This window comes from Atta colombica, unplaced genomic scaffold (genome assembly GCF_001594045.1).
Source record: "Atta colombica isolate Treedump-2 unplaced genomic scaffold, Acol1.0 scaffold18, whole genome shotgun sequence".
In the NCBI taxonomy this organism is placed as follows: Eukaryota; Metazoa; Arthropoda; class Insecta; order Hymenoptera; family Formicidae; genus Atta; species Atta colombica.
Genome location: NW_017259271.1, coordinates 1,246,282 through 1,255,881, shown reverse-complemented (window position 1 = coordinate 1,255,881; position 9,600 = coordinate 1,246,282).

The following is a 9,600-nucleotide window of genomic DNA, read 5'->3' as shown; positions in this document are numbered from 1 at the left end:
TACTTAATTAAATATAATTATAAAAATATATTAATAAATAATTATGTAAATTGTATATTGTATATTGTATATTGTATATTGTATATTGTATTATGTATATTTTTTATAAATATTTATGGCGCAGCTCTTAAATTGTCTTCTTTTGTCACGGATGTCTGCTCATACGGGATCTGTGTAATATATACATTCTTGTCATCTTGCATTTCATTAGATCCAAAACAAAAGCTGCGCAGTCATACCTGCGCGAACACGCATTTTTTCGCTGAGTGTCTCTACTGGTTATACTATGACTACTTAATATGAGTATTCGCATCTATCATTTTTAGTCCTTTTTCCATTCTCTTGCTCCTTTCTTCAATCCCTTGCTCTCTCTCTCTCTCTCTCTCTCTCTCTCTCTCTCTCTCTCTCTCTCTCTCCATTCTGCCGCTAAACTAGGAAGATTGAAAAGAGAAGAGAGAAGGTTGAAGAGAAAACAAAGAATACGAAAAGAACTAAAAATGACAAATACATGTACTTATTTGTTCCTCATTTCATGTTTCATAAACCTTCCCTGATAAAACAAGGAATCTTATTAACCTTATTCCTTTTTTCAAGGGAAGTTACGAATTTCCTTAAGAAGGAGATGCCTTCATAATCAAGCAAAAAAATAAATTAAAATGAATAAAGTTTTTTATTTCCTTTTTTTCCGTAAAATAAAGAACTCTGATTGGTTGATTTTCTTATGCCTCATATTTTCATATATCATATGCATTATGCTAAAGTCTATGCTCCCCGCTTAATCCTAACCAAACCTATTTTTTACTTTCTCATAGAAAGTTGTACATTCATGAAGCAAAGTTCTACTAGGTTTACAATCTTCCATACAAAATGAAGATCTCCTCGCACCAACAAATGAGTTTGATTAGGATTAGGTTTTTTTGGAAAAATATTCCAAGTGGATACTGTTTACGTTGTTTATGATTGTTTATGTTGCAACTTTTTAATAAATAATAGTAATAGTAGGTTCGCGAAGCAGAGCGCCACTTTTTTTCTGCCAGATTCTTTCATTTCATGCAAAAATGCGTCGAATGAGCCTAATTTTATTGATTTTTGAAGCGGACCCCCTAAACTATATAATTATCTAAATATTATATAAAATATTATTAAATTATAAACTAAGTATTTTTAAAAATTATTTTATGTACCTGCACGCACATGTCAGAAACGTCAAAAAGGCTATTCAAACTAGGGATATGCGATTCAGATTAATTTTTTGAAGAATCGATTTTTTTGACTTAAAAAAATCGATTTTTTAAATAATCGATTTTCTTGTTTCGATTAAATTTGCAGATCAATTTTTACATGGAAAAATTGAATTGATTACGAACACACAACCATTGTATCATTTATGACTAATTGTATCATTATTTTTAAAGACGAGTCATGATTGATTTACATATTTGTTTTGCGAATCCCGAGGCAGAAGCGTAGTGTCAGCATTGTTAGCAGTGTGCCGCGCAGGCGCGCAATCGAGCTCGTTGCTGTTATTTTGCCTTTATATATATGATCCATGTCATCTAATTGAATAATTTGAATATGATCTCGCTGCTGCTCGCCACGCATTACTGTTATCTGATTGTGAGTTGTCAATTCGCTTCCTTTTGTTAACGGTACGCTTTCTGCTTCCTCTTTATTGGAAAATATTGTATGTAACCCTAACAGCACAAACGTCAATATGTCGACTGTAAGTTGACTTTGTACAGACGTCGACTTTAGGACGACTAATGCGATTTACACTCACAAAATTAGAATCATTTCGTCCTTGTTTAACTATATTATAGTTAAGCAAGGACGCATGCTGTTCATGAGCATTATGTAGCATGTGAATCGGATTACTGCCTATAAGAATAATATATAATCTATTTTTTTAAATAGTCGACATAAATTGACTCGTCAAAAAGCCTACACAAAATATTCGTGAGATATCACTGCAATGTATGCGCACGTGATTGCGTGCGATGCAGCATACAACAGCTAATAAATGGCGATTGCAGAAATAGCGGCCGGGAGTCTGTTAATAATTAAAGAATAGAATTAATATTATAAAAGATTTGGGAACATGTCAGTGCAACTATGATAATGTATTTTTGTGTAAAATATTATTTATGTATTTAATTATTAATTAAAGACATTTTAAAATTGGATATAACGCGTATATAATCAGAGCCGGATTGTGTAGGTTAATTATTTATGATTTAAATAATTAGAAAATCTGAAAATGTCCAAACAATTTTCTGAGTTATCGAAACGTCAACGAAATCGGCGAACTTTATTACAATTCAATTACTTTATTACAATCGTGAAGTAGCCTCTCAGTCAGTTTTACTCAAATGTTAACGATAACTCAACACTCTTAAATATTGACGATAACAATCCAATCGATGGTCCATCATGTTCATCAGCCTTCGAATTTGAAGAGCCTGAGATTGAAGATGGCATGATAGAGATCAATTATTCGCAATATTCAGCTTTATTAGATAATTCGCAATATTCACATTTATTAGAAACTGATATTAGTTATAATTGGAACTGAAATCAATTCAAATGGCAATGAAATACCTTGAAGATAATGCTCCGATTGCGACCTGTTAATGAAATCAATATTGGTCCGTAGTGGAGCAGTGGTATCCAAAAAAGTCATTCGCTTGTTTATTCTTTCGCCCCTGACAGTGCATTTTCCACAGGTAGTGTCCATTATGTGATTTTATGCAAGTAATATATGTTCGAGCAGGAGCATCTTAGATAACAGCACGGATATTGATTTGCAGGGGCTATTTGTTGAGAATCCATTATTTTTTAAATTTAGATATTCATCCACAAATGGTTGAAGAAAGCTAAGCAAGCTTTCTGATAGCCATGATAAACACTGATGGCAAATCAGAAATTCTGCCTAAAATCGGCCAAAGCTGACTCTTCGAGCTTTTCGAAATTGGTACAATGCCAGTAGTTCATCATTAGACGAATTTCAAATCAACCCGTAAGAAAATGTACATTTGTCTTTGACAGGTGAACTGTGCAATTGGGCGAATGAATTTTAAATTAGTCAAAATGCATTAACCTCATTATTACAAGTTCTTTCAAGCAAGGGCATGACGATTTATCTTGGGATGCGCGAACACTTTTGAACATCCCAAGACCAGGTACTCAGATATTAAAATCCTTTCCAAAGATCAATACATTCACTACGGTTTATTAAAAGCACTTATATCAATCGGTAATCGTTTTCCTCATGTTTTCGACTATTGTGACTATTGTGTAATTTATTTGGACTTAAATATTGATGGCTTACCAATTTCGAAAAGGAAGGGAGTACCAACATGAGAAAACAATAAGTATATTCATATTGTCATATTTATTAAATATTACTTTAAATGTTTGTATTGGTTAGGAAAATTGTGTTTGCTTAAAAATTTACTTGCCATTTTATAACTTTTGAATTTTGTCATATTTAATTTCTCGTGTATCATCAAGGACTTTTTTTATTTATATGTCCATTTGTGTATTAAATTTGGTAATTTTATATTGAGCATTATTGAAAAGGATTTGATATAATGTTAAAGTATGACATAATGCAAATAGAGAATTAAGTGGCAAAATTGCTACATAAAAAGATGTATGATGATCGGTATCAAATTAACCATCGATTGAACTTGTTTTCAAACACGTGTATTTCATTTTCGCTGTCGTATATATATTTCTTCCATTCATAATATTCCATTGTGTATTTTTTTTTAACTATATTATAGGAACATATGATATGTCGAATCGGAGGTTCGACGTGTAAGCAGTTTATTAGAAATACTTTATCACAAATTATCTCTAATGAAGTAGCCACTCAAATATCATGGTCAAGTCAGAAAAGTAGTGTAAGTTTTAAATCCACATCCATATACAAGTTAATAATCGGTAATATTTATTTCATTATACCTATTTTTCCATAACAATTAAAACATTTTTGTGAAATTGGAAACATAGCCTTTTGCATGCAATCTTCATGCGTCCATGAAATTCATCATAAATGTTATTTTAAAATATCGATGAACTAAATATAATATTATACATATCAAAAGTATAAAGACCCCTACAGTTTACAGATAATTTTAACAAATGTGAATTACATAAATGCAAAAATTATATTCAAAATTAGATTGTAGATGTCTACTATCTGTTTCTAATATCAGTAATTTACTGATATCAAATAAATGTCCAATTAATACATCCTAGCCGTCTTAATACCTCATCGGTGCTAATAGATAATTTTGGAACGTATAAGGTTGCCCACTAAAGCTATAATATTCCAGTCAGAAATGATAATGGAATCGACATCGATTCGATATCGATTCATTTCTGACTGGGATGCAGAGTATTCGCATATTTAATCCTATTTTTAGTCACTCTCTTGCTCCTTTTCCCAATCCCTTGCTCTCTCTCCACTCCGTCGCTGAGCTGAGAAGATTGAAGAAAGAATAAAGAATGGGGAAAGGACTAAAAAATATATTATAGAGTGCTCTACCCATACTTCTACACTTGTTTGAAACGTGCAAGTTCTTATTGATTGATTATTTAAAAAAAAATTTGCATTGTTGCAAAAATGAAAAAGTGTAATCAAAATCTATTGCCTTATATTTAATTGGTGAAAATATTATTTTATATTTTTATTTTTATTAATGCAATTATTTTAATTGTATATATTTCAGACTCGGTGATGAAACGGTTACCAGAGTCGACGTCTGCCGAATTAGAAGAAGCCATCAAAAAATGGTTCCGTCAGGTGATAGAATAAGAAGCGTTACAAAACAAAATAAACAATATTAGTATAAACAATATATAAAATATAATAAAACATTACTATTAAAATCATTTTTTAATAAATATAAAAAATATAAAAATGTAAAATATATAAATGTAACATGCTACAATAATACAAATAATAAATATCTATATATTTTTTAGAGTAATAATTTACTGATTTTTATAAATAATAGTTTAATGGTATTTTTCCTTAGGACTATGCACCCAATCGGAAATAATTTCTCGAAAAGACGTCATTTCGAAAATTTTCGATTTTTATTGATTTCTATTGATTTCTATTGATTTCAATGGATTTTTAGCTTCAATTTCGATTAATTTTCAAGTTGGTAATAAAATCTTGAATTGATCTAGCATAAAAATATACTACTAGTGTTACTAATGCAATAAGTAAATTCGACAAGTAGTGTCACTAATAGCGTAATAGCGGTGGAGAAAATTTCATTAAAGTTTCATTTTATTGTGAAAATAAATTTTAGCATTATATTTTAGAGGATATTCGACAAAATTATAATAAAAAGAAATTTATTTTATGAATTCGAGAACTAATTTTATGATGCACTCAAGCGCGGTCACCCATCCGAACGAATTCGAACCTTCCCTTACCATGCTTCATTTCTGTGATCGGGGACTGCTTCTTCAAAGAAGGAACTATGAATACCTATAATGCTAATGGATGTATAGTTGTAACATATTTGTTCAAAAATGTTGTAAAAGAGACGGAATACATACAAAAAATATAATAGTAATGTACAAATGATGACACCTATATATGATAATAACTTGTTTTTAATAATACTGTAAAATATTATTTTTATTAGCTGAAATAATACTAATTGCTCTAATGATATATATATATATATATTTTTTTTATTCTAATAAATTTTTTATACCAGATTATAATTACTGGAAGTAGTTCTATGTTACATCATATACTCTTACAATAGTAATATTACTGGCTCAGCATTGACACTATTACGTAGTAGTAATACTACTGCAGTAACAGTAACACTAGTAGTATTTTTATACTTCCAAATGATATTGGAAACTTGTATGATAGACCAACATTTAAATTTCATGAATTTAAAAATCAAAATCATTTCGATATCGATTCGAGTTAGAATTAGTTTAGCAAGACTTTGATAGTCAATGATATTTTTTCTTGATTTCATGCTCATTTATAATAAGTGACATTATTTCTTGAAATTCCTCAAAAAGGTGACGTATTAAGATTATATTAAATAAACTACAAAGTACAAATAAAAATAATGTTATTCAGCAAGAGTAGAACAATAAAATAAGGTATAAAGAATTACTAGAAAAAAAGATGTAGACTTTATCGATAGTTGTAAAAAATGTATTCATAAAAAAAATTTCACAATTTTCAAAAAGTTAATAAAATTATTTATAAATTCTGAAAAATTTTGAGAAAACTTTTATGATTAGAGCGATATTGCAATTGTAATGAAATCGAAAAAAAATGTCGATTCAACTTTTGAACGAAAATATTCAAAATATAAGAAGATATATCACAAATTTATACTAAAAATATTAAAAATGTATCAAATTATCTCTTATTGCACTCTCTACATACGTAATTTTTTGTCACTCGAAAATGTTGAAATGTTATTCGATGCAAGTTTCGAATCGACAACTTTTTCATCGTAACGACGTCGAAACGATGTCTTTTCGAGGAATTATTTCTGACTGAAGTGTTTCCATAAGAGTATATACTAGTGTATTAAAATTATATATTAGTATATTAAAGTTATATATTATATATATTTGCATGGAGGCTGTGAAAATTTGAACACATTCTTATGGAAACACTGGATGGGTGCAGCCCCAACGAAAAATGCCGTAAAAAAAACATAATCTAGAGATAGATTTTCCCGATTTAAATATTTCCACCATTGCGCATGCGCGCTACGTCCTAGAATGTCCGTATGATGGTTGACTTAAAGTCGACTTACAATCGTCTTTAAAGTGGGACATTGTATGACTGGGTGCGTTCCGTTTCTTGCATGAAGCTCATGAATATTTAGTGCATGGCATAGAGTGCAGGATATGTTCCGTTTCTCCAATACATTCCATGCGATTTTAATAATGGAACGGATTCGCAGTGAATTTATGTGAACATGAATAATTTAAAATTGACTGAATTACAAATGCATTCGATAATTATTGTTACATCTTTTTTAACAAAAGAAGAAGATTTATATTTTTCGAGCAGCACTTACAATCTTATTCTGCAAGAAAAGAAAAATAAAACGAAAAGAAAAATATTATTAAAATATCCAAAAAGGATGTTTAATACCTATTTCCAAAATATTAGAAATTTAACAGAAAAATTTTACAGATTATTCTTACATATGTTCAGACACTTATAACAAAATCCGAAATCGATTCACTGTGAAGCAACTTGAAGTTATAAGAGTTTAAAATATAAAGATTTTAAGGTTAGATTTGAGATACTATCACTGTCAAAAATTTTTCATTTTTTTCAGAAATAATTAGCAATAGAAATTCAAAAATACATTTCTACATTTTAGTTATGAGTAAATGATAAGATTCTGTACAATCTTTATTCAAATCACATGAAAACGGTACATATTCATCAAAATTAAATTTCAGAAACTTTTTGCTACAATTATACATACAAAACATCCTTAAAGTTATTTTTACTTTCCTCTATCTATCTTGTAAGGATATGACTAATGTAAATTTAACCTCTATCATAATCTACTATTTTATATTCAGGAATTTAAAACGATATGAAAAATAGCGGTAATATATCAATATATTAATTTTTCAGTATTATATAAATCAGGGGCTAAAAATCGATATTCTATAGTGGTATATGCAAAACCGAGATCCAAATATCAGTATTGGACGTTAAATACTGGTATTCAACCGAAATTTTCATAATATCAGTATACGCATAATTTTTCGGTAATACCAAAGTATTATACCGTATATATATTATATAATGTATGTATATATGAAATGTTAAATTAAAAAAATTTTTCTTAGTATTCTGAGCATCCTACTTACGTATCTTTAACCCTTACGTGATTTTGAGTACACTTACTCGAGCCGAGCAACCCATGATTTCAGTTTCGCGCTAAAATATTATTATATGTTGAATGTATAAGCTGCATAAACTGCCTCAGTTCAAGAGGTGAGACACTTCATGTCTCATATACCGGAAGAGACGGGGTCATGCAATGGCGATAGGTTGAATCATGCATGCAGCGAATGTGCATGAAGAGAAATAGAACGAATTTCTATGTTTCTATGCGCATCACGCAAGAAACGGAACGCAACTCTTAGAGACGTCTTCAAATCATCTAAAATCGACTTGTGGACGTCCATTTTTCATACATCCAGAAATAGTCCTATAGTCGATTCAGAGTCGATTTCACTTACAATCGATTTTGTGCTGTTAGGGTTATTATATAATGTATTAATTGCTCATAGTAATTGCTAAGAAATAAATAATTATTTGACTAAATATAACATTTTAAATCTTATTTTTAGTCATTTTTAGTCATTTTTAACTCATTAATTGTATGTATATATGTATTTAATATATATATATGTAATAATAATTTTGTAATATATATTATTATAATAATTACATATATATAATCTCTCTTCCGTCAATGTGATATTATTTCTTCAATTGTTAACATCTGCTTTAAGATAAATTATCGGAGGATAAGACAGTTAGTTCCGAAGTATATTTATCAATTCTCTAGATTTCCGCTTTTCCGCCACCACGGTCCTTGGCTAAAAAATTCACGTGAACAATTTCATATTTTCACAGTTAGGAAAGTTATATCCTTCGAATATAATCCTTCGAAATCATATAAGATTTGTTTACATGCTCTAACATGCTTTAAAATGCTCCTACCACAGTATTTATTCACTCTAACGCGCTTGAAGTGAGTACTCAGAAATAGTTCTTCGAAAAGACTTCTTCGTTATGATGGAAAAGTTATCGAAATTTGCATCGAAATTTCAACATTTTCGAGTGATAAAAAATTACATCTGTAGAGAGTTTGATACATTTTTAACATTTTTGATATAAATTTGTGATACGTAATCTTATATTTCGAATATTTTCGTTCAAAGATCGAATCAACATTTTTTTTTATTTCATTTCGACAATTGCAATATCGCTCTAATCATAAAAGCTTTCTCAAAATTTTTCAGAATTTATAGCTTTTATAACTTTTTAGAAACTTGTGGAATTTTTTTACGAATCGGAACATTTTTTACAACTGTTGATAAAGTCTAAATCTTTTCTTCTAATAATTCTTTGTATTTATTTTATTTTATTGTTCTTATTTTATTGTTCTATTCCTGCTGAATAACATTACTTTTATTTGTACTTTGTAGTTTATTTAATATATGTTTATTTAATATAATCTTATTATGTCATTTTTGTATTGAGGAATTTCAGGGAATAATGTCTGTTACCATAAATGCTGACCTATTAGCTGCCTCTTATCATAAATGAGCACAAAATCAAGGAAAAATATCATCCTAATTCTAGCTTAAATCGATATCGACAATCTCGATTTTTAAACTTAATGAAATTTAAATGTTGATCTATCATACAAGTTTCCAATATTTGGAAGTATAAAAATACTACTAGTGTCACTGCAGTAGTATTACTACTGATACGCAATAATGTCAATGCTGAGCTAGTAATGTTACTGTAGTAGTATATGACGACATATGACG